Source organism: Saimiri boliviensis, chromosome 21 (assembly GCF_048565385.1).
Source record: "Saimiri boliviensis isolate mSaiBol1 chromosome 21, mSaiBol1.pri, whole genome shotgun sequence".
Taxonomy (NCBI): domain Eukaryota; kingdom Metazoa; phylum Chordata; class Mammalia; order Primates; family Cebidae; genus Saimiri; species Saimiri boliviensis.
In genome coordinates, this window is record NC_133469.1 from 14,241,640 (window position 1) to 14,253,843 (window position 12,204).

The following is a 12,204-nucleotide window of genomic DNA, read 5'->3' on the forward strand; positions in this document are numbered from 1 at the left end:
CACGAGGTCGAGAGATCGAGACCATCCTGGTCAACGTGGTGAAACCCCGTCTCTACTAAAAATACGAAAAATTAGCTGGGCATGGTGGCGCGTGCGTGTAATCCCAGCTACTCAGGAGGCTGAGGCAGGAGAATTGCCTGAACCCAGGAGGCGGAGGTTGCGGTGAGCCGAGATCGTGCCATTGCACTCCAGCCTGGGTAACAAGAGTGACACTCTGTCTCAAAAAAAAAAAAAAAAGATTCAAATAAACAGATGAACAGATTAAAGTGGGGGGAGAGGATGAGTTTATCTTGACAGATGCTCTGAAATATTTAATAATAGGCAGGCATTTCTGGTTAAATGAACAAACTCTGGCAAACGAAGAAACGTTGGAGGAAATGTTGGCATCACTGAACGTCTGCCAGAAACCGAAGACAATGCCAGAGTCAACGGGGGACGTTCGTGTCCTCCTGTCAAAGGCTCGCACCAGATGCTCTCACTATTGCCTTTATTTCCAGCGGTTAGTGTCCCTCAAATAATCTCTAAATTCAATACAATCGAAATGAAAATTCCAAAAAGATATTTAATGGATTTGGTAAACTGATAGATATATTTTTTGAGATGGAGTTCTCACTCTGTTGCCCAGGTTGGAGTGCAATGGTGTGATCTCAGCTCACTGCAACCTATACCTTCTGGGTTCAAGGGATTCTCCCACCTCAGCGTCCGGAGTAGCTGAGGTTACAGGTGCTCACCACCATGCCCGGCTAATTTTTTGTAGTTTTAGTAGAGACGAGGGTTCACCATGTTGGTCGGGCTGGTCTTGAACTCTTGACCTCCAGTCATCTGCCTGCCCTGGCCTCCCAAAGTGCTGGGATTACAGGCATGAGCCACTGCGCCTCGCCTTGGCAAACTGATTCTAAATTCTAACAAACTGAAGATGAGAGACTTGCTCCATTCGCTAGAAAAATAATACAGAATGTAGTGGTAGCCAAACAGAATAGAAAACAATAAGGAAAATAACCAGCTACATATAGAATCTTAGGAAGTAAGAGGGGCATTTCAAATCACAGAGGAGAGGAGAAACCACACACTCATAATTAGCAATGTCGAGACAATTAAGACGGTAATTATTTTTAAAAGTTACTTTACACATTATTCATCCCTCTAAATTCTAGCTGGACTAAAAATCTAAAAGTCAAAACCAAAATAATAAAATGATTATAACTCTTTCTACAGTCTTCAAAACCAGAAACCAGAAAGTAAAAGGTAATGACAGGCTTGACTTAACAATGAAAACATTTTTATATGAAATAAGACTTAACCATGGTAAAGAAAAAGATAAGTGATAACCTGGGAGAATATATTTTCAGCACATGTAAATGGATTACTAACACACATAATAAACGGGTCACTCCAGAAGTTAAGATGTAAAAGACAGAGAACTCAACAGGTTAACAAAAGACTTCACGTTCATCATCGATGAAATCCAAAAGGCCAATATACATATAGAAAATGTACGATTTCACCCATTCTCAGGGAAAGAAAAAAATCAAGCAGCAATGAGAATTTTCACTCCTAATATTGGACAAAATTAGAAGATGAATAATTTCTCTAAAGGTAAATTGCCCACTCCCCTTTTTTTGGAGATAAGAGTCTTGCTCTTTTGCTCACGCTGGAGTGCAGTGGCATGATCTCGCCTCACTGCAACCTTCGCCTCCCGGGTTTAAGCAATTCTCCTGCCTCAGCCTTTCTAGCAGCTGAGACTACAGGTGCACGCCACCATGCCTGGCTAATTTTTTTTTATTTTAGTAGAGACAGTTTCACCATGTTGCCCAGGCGGGTCTTGAACTCCTGAGCTCAGGCAATCCGCCAACCTCAGCCTCCCAAAGTGCTAGAATTACAGGCATGAGCCACCACACCTGGGCAAATTGGCCCTTTTATGCATTACCTTGGGTGTGCCAGCTTAGCTCAGCTACTTTGAGGCTGATTTGGCAATACCTATTAAAATTTTGAAAGCACAACCTCTTGAACAGTAATTCTGCACTTAGGAATCTAGGCTACAGAAACACTTTCATAGAGGTAGAAAAACTAGAAAAAACCTAGTTGTGTATCAACGTGAGATTAGATAAATTGTGGTGTTCCCATCCTAATAAATGCCACAGATTTCTTAGAATTACATAACGAGTTACATCTATATGTATTATTGTAGAAATTTGGAAATACACACACACACACACACACACACACACACTATAATCCCATTTCTGTAAAAAGAAAAACTATCAGCCAGGTGCAGTGGCTCAAGCCTTTAGCAATTTGGAAGGCTGAGGCAGGCGGATCACCTGAGGTCAAGAGTTCCAGACCAGTCTGGCCAACATGGTAAAACCCCATCTCTACTAAAAATACAAAAATTAACCAAGCATGGTGGCGGGCACCTGTAACCCCAGCTACGCGGGAAGCTGAGGCAGGAGAATCGCTTGAATCTGGGAGGCAGAGGTTACAGTGAGCTGAGATCATGCCACTGCACTCCAGCCTGGGTGACAAGAGTGTTCTGGAAGAATACACATGGTGGAAAGAGTAAGGTATGGAGCTAGGGAAAAGAAATTGCCGGGGACTTTTTGTTTCTTGTGCTACATAATTCTAGATTCTAATTTTCATTAAGGCAGGTTTCTGTGTAGTTGCTTGTTTAGCATTCAATACATTCCTTATATAACTCATGAACTATCCTGTGGTGTTGGTCTATCTGTATCCTGGAACAATATAAATAAAACTGCTGAACGAGAAAAAGAGTGACCAAAAGCTAATTAGAAATGTTTACTCATTACGAAATGATTAAAAAACAGGAAAGATGATAGAAAAAAATTAGAACTTGGTTATACAAAAACATAACAGCAAGGTCTTTGAAGACTAAAAATTGCACATATGCAGCTCATCACCAGCAGCTGTCTGACAAGGTCCCAACAAAACACCTGCCCTCTCATTCTCAGGGTCAGTCCACACACCTGCACAAGCCCTGAAACAGACGCCCCAGATATCCACCCACCCGGCCGACGTACTTGGGTACAGAACACACACACCTGGGCCCCAACCTAAAAAAGCAGGGCAGTGTCCTAACTTAAAAAACAGAGAGAGAAAGACAGAGAGAGAGAGAGAGAGAGAGAGAGAGAATGCTGGATAGTGCCTGCTATGTCTCTGGGCAAAGGTTGGGCTCTTAAGTTCAACGTGAGCTTAAGCCACACCACGCCCAGCACTGGGCCTCAGGGCAGCAAGGTTCCAGGTTTCACCCTCTGCCTCTCAGTCTCTCGGCTCTCTTGCGTCCCCAGGGACATGCACATGCACGATACACACATCAGCACACACACAAATGCACGCGCAGGCATACACACAGGCATCCATTCTCTCTCTTTCTAAATCACGCTCCCCATTCCACAGATGAGGAGACAGAAGCCCAGGGTGGAGACGGGGTGCTGTCACTACCACCAGCATCTTAGTGACTCGCAGGCCTGAGCTCTCTCTACCGCACTAGGCGTCCTCCCGCCAGGACCAACCAGATCCCGCTGGTGACACCGAGTCCTCCCCAAAGCTTTTGTCCAACCCCCAAGCAGCTGGCACCCCTGGCTGTCTCCCCACCCGCCGGCTGCCCCAGGAGTCTGGACTCAGGTCATCCCAAGAGTCCCAGCCCTAACTCCGCTAAGTCCCCAGGGCACAGTTGTCCACGGGACGCCCCCCCAGGCTCCCCCTGTCCTTTTCCCTCCTGGACTCCCCACATTCCCTCCTGCTCTGACCCCGCCCCTCAGCCCTGCTCCTGGACGCCGGGCCGTACCTCTGTGTGGCGGGAGAGACCAGCCTTCTTCTGAAGCCTCCAGCCAGACTGAGCCTCCCACGCTTCCTATTTCTGTTGTCGGAAACAAAAGCAGAAAGAGGAAGCAGCACCAGTCCAGGCCCATTTTGCTGATAGTGCACGTGACTTTTCTGACTTCCAGAAGGCCTTCTACTCCGATTTATCTTTCTATAAACTCCCAAGGGCTCCTTCAAGCCTCAGCTGACGCAGGGCCTCCTCCACGGAACCTTCCCTGACTCGATGGGGATGCAGGTGGAAGGGGCTGCAGTAACCATGGCTGGTTTGAGCCCAGAGCCAGACAGACCCGGGCTGGACTTCCGAGTCCACTGTTTCTTAAAGCATGTCCTTGTGCAAACTACCTGCATGTTACCTCTCCAAGCCTCGGGACATCCGTCTGTCTGTTACTTTCACGGAAGCATCTGCAAACCTGGAAGGACTGTTGAGGGAATCCAACCAGTTACTGTGTAGAAAGACCTTAGCTCAGGGCTGGGCACATGAGAACCCCCTACACGTGGTAGCTGGCGGCATTTTGATTTCCCTGACGTCCTCTTTACCTGCTACCCCACCCCAACAGGTGCAATATGGTCATGTGTGTTCATGGCGGTCTTTCCCCTAATACTATCTTCAGGGCTGGCTTGTGTCCAGCTTGCATTTCTCTCCCAAATACAGACTAAAGGTCTCCTCTGTTCCTAGCACATGGCCTGATACAGAGGAGATCTTTAGTGACTGTGTGCAAATGAACGAATGAGTGAATGAATGAATGACTGAATAGCTCCCGGAGCACAGTAGGGCTGGCAGAGTTAAGGTAAGGTGAATGAGGCACTCTCTCAGGCTCAAAATGTAAACAGGCATCTCGAAATTCAGTAATCGAGATGTCATATTTTAATGCAATATGGTTAAAAAAAAAAAACCCCAATGAATGCAAAAAAGTATTCATGGTGAACCAAATATGAAAAGTTTGAATAAAGACAGGATGAGTCACAGTGCCAAGACACAACAAAATGCAATCATGCTCCTCCTGTGTGGGGCTGCCTTCCAGGGGAGAGGGTAGCCGGTGGGAATGAGGGGAATGGAGGGAATGGAGGGGCAGGAAGCTGCTCTGAAGCCACTGGAATTCTGGCTTGATTGTTCTTTGCTTTCCTCCTACCAGGAAGGGCAGGGCTGGCCAGGAGTAGCTGGTGGGGCCTCACTCTAGCAGAGAAAGCCCCAGGGGGAGGAAGGCATGTGGTTCTCTCAGGCACTCCAACCAGACCAGGGTGACATCCATACCCGGCATAAAAAGACCCTGCAGGGGTTTCTCTGAGGCCGGAGAGGGTGGAATTAAAGCAACGTCGCGGCATTTCTTCTCTCCCCGGTGTCCCCACTCTGCCTGGCTTTCCTGAGCTCCTCGGTGGGACTAGGAGGCTTCGGGACTGGAAGCCTGCAAGGGCACAGAGGATGCTGTCTGGTGGAGAAATGAAGACCCTGAGACTCTAAGTCAAAATGACTCTGAACACCAGACCCAAAATATGAAGAAGCCTTAGGAGTACCTCAAACAATTCACTTGACCGATCCTTTCCTTTTAAAAGTCATCAGAGCCGGGTGCGGTGGCTCAAGCCTGTAATCCCAGCACTTTGGGAGGCCGAGGCGGGTGGATCACGAGGTCAAAAGATCGAGACCATCCTGGTCAACATGGTGAAACCCCGTCTCTACTAAAAATACAAAAAATTAGCTGGGCATGGTGGCGCGTGCCTGTAATCCCAGCTACTCAGGAGGCCGAGACAGGAGAATTGCCTGAACCCAGGAGGTGGAGGTTGCGGTGAGCCGAGATCGCGCCATTGCACTCCAGCCTGGGTAATAAGAGCGAAACTCCGTCTCAAAAAAAAAAAAAAAAAAAACTAAATTAAAAAAAAAAAAAAGTCATCAGAGCAGTAGAGAATAAAAATCTACATTTGAATAAGTCCAAAAGACTTCTCTCGATAAGTATTAAAAGTTCTAAGTGAGAAGAATCACGCTGTCAGGAATTCATTGAATCTTTTCCCCCTCAGTGGTATGTAAAATACCGTGTCTTGCAATTGATGATCTTTTAGAGACTAAGAAGCCCAAGAAAACGCTGGCAAGAATGTAGTAGTCACAATGACCGGGGCTTGAGCATTTATGCTGTGAGTAGATCCTGGGTTCAGTGCTTCTGCTTCTCTCCCCAATAACCTTCATGTAGCTGTTACTGTCCTCAACTTACCGGTGAAGAAAGCGAGGCATGGAAAGGAAAACCACTTGTCAAAAGTAGTGTAACTAGGATATGTTAATACAGCATGTTTTTTCCATTTCCATTTTTATTCTGAAACTATTCAAAATACAGAGAGTGTTAAAAGGACAGTACAAAGAACTCTCACATACCCTTGATGTGGAAAGCCCTTCTGAGTTTCACTAGGTGTCTCAATAATGTGTTTTGTAGCAAAGGGTCCATCTGGACAGTGCGTGGCTCTTAGTGGCCATGTCTTTCTGGTCTCCAATTTGAAAAAGTTTTTTTTTTTCCTTGACATCTTCAAGACTGTAAACTAGTTGTTTTGAATAATGTCCCTCGATTTGGCTCTGTCTGATAATTAGGCCTGTGTTATACTTTTTTGGCCAAAATAACATAAAAGTGATGCTGGATTATTCTCGATGAGTTCTATCAGCCTTCACTGTCCATCTGTTCCATCACTAATGTTGTTTGCTCTGATCATTTGATTAACTTGACATCAATCAAGCTTCTCTACTGTAAAGTTATTTCCCCTTCCAAAATTTATAAGCATTTGGTAGGGAGACACCTTTTAGCTTTGTCATCCCACTCCCACACTCCAATAATTTCAATATGCAATGATGCTCTTAATTTAACAAAACATCAGGACGATCATTGCCAAATAGTGATTTTTAAAAATTCTGTCATTCAGAAGCCCTAGCCAGAGCAATCTGACAAGGGAAAGAAATAAAACGCATCTAAATAGGGAAAGAAGAAGTCAAACTTTCTCTCTTCCTTGATGATACGCTTTTATACCTAGAAAACCCTAAAGACTTCACCAAAAGTTCCCTTGTGTAAAGTTGGAAACAAAATCAATGTGCACAAATCAGTAGCATTTCTATACACGAATTAAGTTCAAGCTGAGAGCCAAATCAAGAATGCAATCCCATTTGCAACACACACACACACACACACACACACACACACACACACACACTTCTTAGGAATGCAGCTAAACAAGGTAGTAAAAGATCTCTTCAAGGAAAACTACAAAGCACTGCTGAAAGACATTATAGATGACGAAAACAATTGGAAAAACATTCCATGCTCACGTAGTGGAAGAATCAGTATCATTAAAATGGCCATACCACCCAAAGCAATCCACAGATTCGATGCTATTCCTGTCAAACTACCACTGTTGTTTTTTACAGAATTAAAAAACACTATTCTAAAATTCGTATGAACCAAAAAAGAGCTCAAATAGCCAAAGCAATCCTTAGCCAAAAGAACAAAGCCCGGAGCATCACATCACCTAACTTCAAACTATATGAAGGCTACAATAATCAAAACAGCTTGACACTGGTACAAAAACAGACACACAGACCAATGGAACCCACAAATAAAGCTGCATACCCGCCGCTATCGATCTTCAACAAAGTTGACAGAAATAAATAATGGGGGAAGCACTCCCTATTTAGTAAGTGGTGCTGTTATAGGTGGCTAGTCATACGCAAAAGAATGAAACTGGACCCTTACCTTTCACCCTTACCTTTCACCATATACAAAAATTAACTCAAGATGGATTAAAAGTTTAAATATAAGACCTCAAACTATAAGAATCCTAGAAGAGCCGGGCGCGGTGGCTCAAGCCTGTAATCCCAGCACTTTGGGAGGCTGAGGCGGGTGGATCACGAGGTCAAGAGATTGAGACCATCCTGGTCAACATGGTGAAACCCCGTCTCTACTAAAAATACAAAAAATTATTGTATTTTTTTGGGGGCATGGTGGTGCGTGCCTGTAATCCCAGCTACTCAGGAGGCTGAGGCAGGAGAATTGCCTGAACCCAGGAGGCGGAGGTTGCGGTGAGCCGAGATCGCGCCATTGCACTCCAGCCTGGGTAACAAGAGTGAAACTCTGTCTCCAAAAAAAAAAAAAAAAAAAAAAAAAAAAGAATCCTAGAAGAAAACCTAGGAAACACCATTCTAGATATCAGTGTTGGGAAATAATTGATGACTAAGTTCCCAAAAGCAATTGCAATAAAAACAAAAATTGACAAGCTGGTCCTAATTCAACTAAAAAGCTTCTGCACAGCAAAGGAAACGATCTACAGAGTGAATGGGAACACGGAGACAGCAGCCCTAAAGACGAAACAACTGAGGACACACAGGAAGAAAGTCATGTGACTGGCAGGATCCCACAAGTTAAGGATCACTAAAGATTGCCAGTAACCACCGGAAGCTGGAGAAAGGCAGGAAGGATTCTCCCTAGAGACATCAAAGAGTATGACCATGAGGGCACCTTGACTTTGGACTTCTAGCCCCCAGAACAGTGACACAAGACTTTGCTGTTGTTCTAAGCAACCCAGTTTCTATTATGACAGCCCTAGGAAATTGATACCTTCTCCTTGTTTGAGTCCTGGCTACCCTCGAACTGCCTTCTGGCCCCTAGCCGGCCTGCCCAGTGACTTTGACCGAAAAGGAAGGAAAAGAGAGAGGGAGTCTGCAATCAGAATATTCATGCAGACCCATCTGCATCCAAAGGCTGTGTTCCTAATTCGCCTTTTCTTTTTGGAGACTAATAGGCGAGACCAAAATAAGCCTATTAGCAAGCCGATCTTACTAAGCTCTCTAGCAGGTGCTGGTGCACTCTGGTCTACACACTAAAATAGAACGCAGTCTCTTTTAGTTCAGCCCATGAGCTAAATTTTTTTTTTAATTTTTAATAGTTGAAAAAATAGCAAAATAAGTAATATTTTGTGATGTGGAAATTATATGAAATTCAAATTTCAGTGTCCATAAATAGTTTTGTTTCTGTTTTTGTTTTTTTTGAGACAGTCTCACTCCATCACCCAGGCTGGAGTGTAGTGGTGTGATCTCAGCTCACTGCAACCTCTGCCTCCTGGGTTCAAGCTATTCCTGTGCCTCAGCCTCCTGAGTAGCTGGGATTATAGGTGCTCGCCACCACGCCCAGCAAATTTCTGTGTTTTTAGAGACGAGGTTTCACCATGTTGACCAGGCTTGTCTTGAACTCCTGACTTCAACTGATCCGTCTGCCTCGGCCTCCCAAAGTGCTGGGATTATAGGAGTTAGCCACCACACCCAGCCCATAGATAGTTTTATTGGAACACAGCTACATTCATGTTCTCTGTGGCTGCACGATGTTTTTGTGCTGTAATCACAAAGTAAAGTCAAAAACAAGAGACTTTATGGCTGACAAAGCCATATTTACTATCTGGCCCCTAACAGAAAAAGTTTGCCAGCCCTGTTCTAGCACAGGCATTCAAACAGCATCCTACTGGAGTATGGGGAAAAGAGAGATGACTCTCCATAAAGGAGGCATGGGAAGACTTCCATGGGCACTGGGTTATGGAGGATATGTGATTTGACATTTGTTAATGTCTTCACCCATTCAAGGAGCACTGAACTCCTACTATGTGCCAGGTAATTAAATATGGAGATTACATCACGGAATTCACAATTTACAGAGGGCGTGCTTCTACTCTGAGTCAGGGGTCCTCTCTGACCCATGCACCAGGAGGATGAGGATCCCCACTCAAAGTAGAAGCATGTGGAAGCCAGAGACTCATCTCGGCAGGGATCAGAGGAGAATCCACAGAGGAGGCATCCCCGGAGCTAGACCTTGGAATCTGTGGAGGTTCTTGCCAGGCAGAGCAAAAGGTGGATCTGGCAGCCTTCCTGGAGGTGGTGGCTTTTGCCCTCCAACTCATCATCCTTGGGATCTACTCTCTGACCTGGCTAATGGTGAGAACACCATGCAGTCAAGGGAACCTCCCACAGGACTCACCCCAGATCCACTTCCAGGCTCACAGGTAGCAGGTGGCACCCCAAGGTCACAGCCACTCGGGGGCTGAGTTGAGGCCAGCGCTACCTCTTATGGCCTCAGTGAGGAATCCAGGAGTGAACATAGGATTGGAGCTTTCTATTCGTTCTTCGCCCATAGGCTCCGGCTCCTGGGACTTTGGGAAGAAAGATGACCAAGGGAGGCTCAACATTGCCCCACATGCACAGGAAACTAGGTGAGATCCTGCCTCTGCCCTCTCCTGTTCCTCTGCAGAACCCCTAGGTGAGCATCCTCCACGTTCAGTTGCAGCTCCTTGCGTTTCTGTCTCTCCATTGGCTAGCTTGACAGCCAATCAGGAGCAGGGATTATACCACTTCTTTTTTTTTTTATCTCCAATGCTGAGGAACTGTAGATGCTCAATTAATGTCTATTGAATGGACTAGAATATAGTTGAATGGAGTGGACAGGATGCAATTGGATCAAGTAGGAAAGACACTAAAAGATGATTTTACTAGGGCATGTGTGGCCACCCTACATCAATCTCAAAAGTCCCAGATTCTTCCAATAGTGCTTTCTGGGGTAAGTGCTAAATTCCCTCTATGGGTCTTATGTGGGAATTATTTAGTATCATATTTTTTTTCAATGTTACCATATCTAAGTGGACTTCCTTCTTTGTTCTTGAGCAACTGCAACTATCAAAACCTCAATTTATTATCTCCCTAGCACAGCCAGCCCCTGTCCTGAAGGTCCTCCCATAAACAAGGTACACCCAGGCCCTCCAGCCCTCTTCCCTTCCCACCTGCTGTCAGGTTGGCTTGTGATCATTCTGCTGTCCCTTCTGCAAACCCCTAGGAAGATCTGAAGTCTCCAAGAGCTTCCCACCAGAGGGTCCTGCCTCACATCTCTCTTAGCAGCTGCCCTTCCTCATAGGGCTGCCATGTTGCACAACTCCAGGGGGCGCCATTCACACTGTGTTCTATGGGATTGTAAATGGTGTCTCCTGAGTTGTGCAGTGACCCTGAGCTGTCACCAGAGTGATGTGTTGCTCCCTTGCTAAAACAAAAAACAAAAAACAAAAAACAAAAAACAAAAAACCCACTTGAGATCAGGAGTTCAAGACCAGCCTGGCCATCATAGTGAAACCCACTCTCTACTAAAAATACCAAATTAGCCAGGCATGGTGGCGGGCACCTATAATCCCAGCTATTCCAGAGGCTGAGGCAGGAGAATCGTTTGAACTGGGAAGCAGAGGTTGCAGTGAGCCGAGATCACAGTGCTGCACTCCAACCTGGGCGACAGTGAGACTGTCTCAAACAAACAAACAGAGAAAAAACCCATCACCCAGGGAATTCCCAATACCCAGGGCCTTGACTCTAAGCCCCTCACAGTTATTTAAGACACCCCAGAAGCCCGCCTTCTACCCGTAGGTAACTTCACTCTTCCCAGCTTCCCTAAACCAGGTTATTTTCCCCTAGCCTGCTCTGAAACTCATCTCTCCTAAGATCTTATGTCACGAATTCCCACTTCTCTCTTCTAATGTTTTCAAAGTAAGTTGTTTTTCTCAGCCATAAACAATCAGGCTGCACACAGCTCTAAAAGCAGAGTCTTTCTTTCACCCCCAAGCCTCTTCCCACTGTGGTTCTCCCTATTCAGTCATTCAATCCATTGAACCGACCCTTCTAAACACCTACTGGGAGCCAAGCCCTTGCTTTGGGCACTTAGGACATATAGTGACCAAAAGAGGTGTAGGTTTCTGCCTTTGAGACTGTTACAGTCTTGCAGGGGAGATACACAATCAGCAGTGAACTTACTACGCAAAGAACGCAAGGCAAACACGTTTTGGAAGGTGAGTGTCAGTGCAATGGAGCAAAGCAGCAGACATTTTAGGGGAAGGGACAGGTGATGGGAGGGCAGGTTCCAGCATTAACTGGGACGGTCAGGCTACACCTCAGCAGAGGAGGCGCCCAGCATTCCTAAGGGCCCATCCGCACTCACTGGCCGCATTTCTTCCCTCACTTATTTTCCAACCCAGTGAAACCTGCTCCACAAATGCTGCTTTGTCGACAGGAACCTTCCTTTTGCCCAGCTCTAGAACTACCTTCCATTCAGTGGCAGCAGAATTTGGCACTGCTGAGCTGTCATTTCTGGACAACTGTTTGTGCCTCGGCCTCCAGGACCTCACGCTTTCCTGTTTTCTTCCCTTTCTCTAGCTCAGGGGTGTCCAGTCTTTTAGCTTCCCTGGGCCACATTGAAAAAAGAATTGTCTTCGGCCACACGTAAAATACACGAACACTAACAATAGCCAGTGAGCTAGAAAAAAAAAAGAAATCAGCCAGGAGCATTGGCTCACACCTGTAATCCCAGCACTTTGGGAGGCCGAGGC

General features: G+C 45.7%; 1 protein-coding gene across 7 annotated transcripts in view; it reads right to left on the reverse strand.

Annotated features, from left to right (window-relative positions):
* The window catches only part of CSF2RB (colony stimulating factor 2 receptor subunit beta), a 37,092-nt gene that overhangs the window by 19,303 nt on the left and 5,585 nt on the right, over positions 1-12,204 (reverse strand). For 2 of the 7 annotated variants that reach the window (XM_074391340.1, XM_074391338.1), the window contains exons 1-2: positions 3,803-4,027; positions 144-214 (exon numbers count right to left, since the gene is read on the reverse strand). The exons of 1 other annotated variant lie outside the window; for it this stretch is intronic. The gene's annotated coding sequence lies outside the window, so the exon portion shown is untranslated. Of the gene's footprint in view, positions 1-143; positions 215-3,802; positions 4,028-12,204 lie in introns of those variants that run through there. 4 more of the 7 variants (XM_074391342.1, XM_074391339.1, XM_010343504.3 and 1 more) reach the window with 4 other exon arrangements.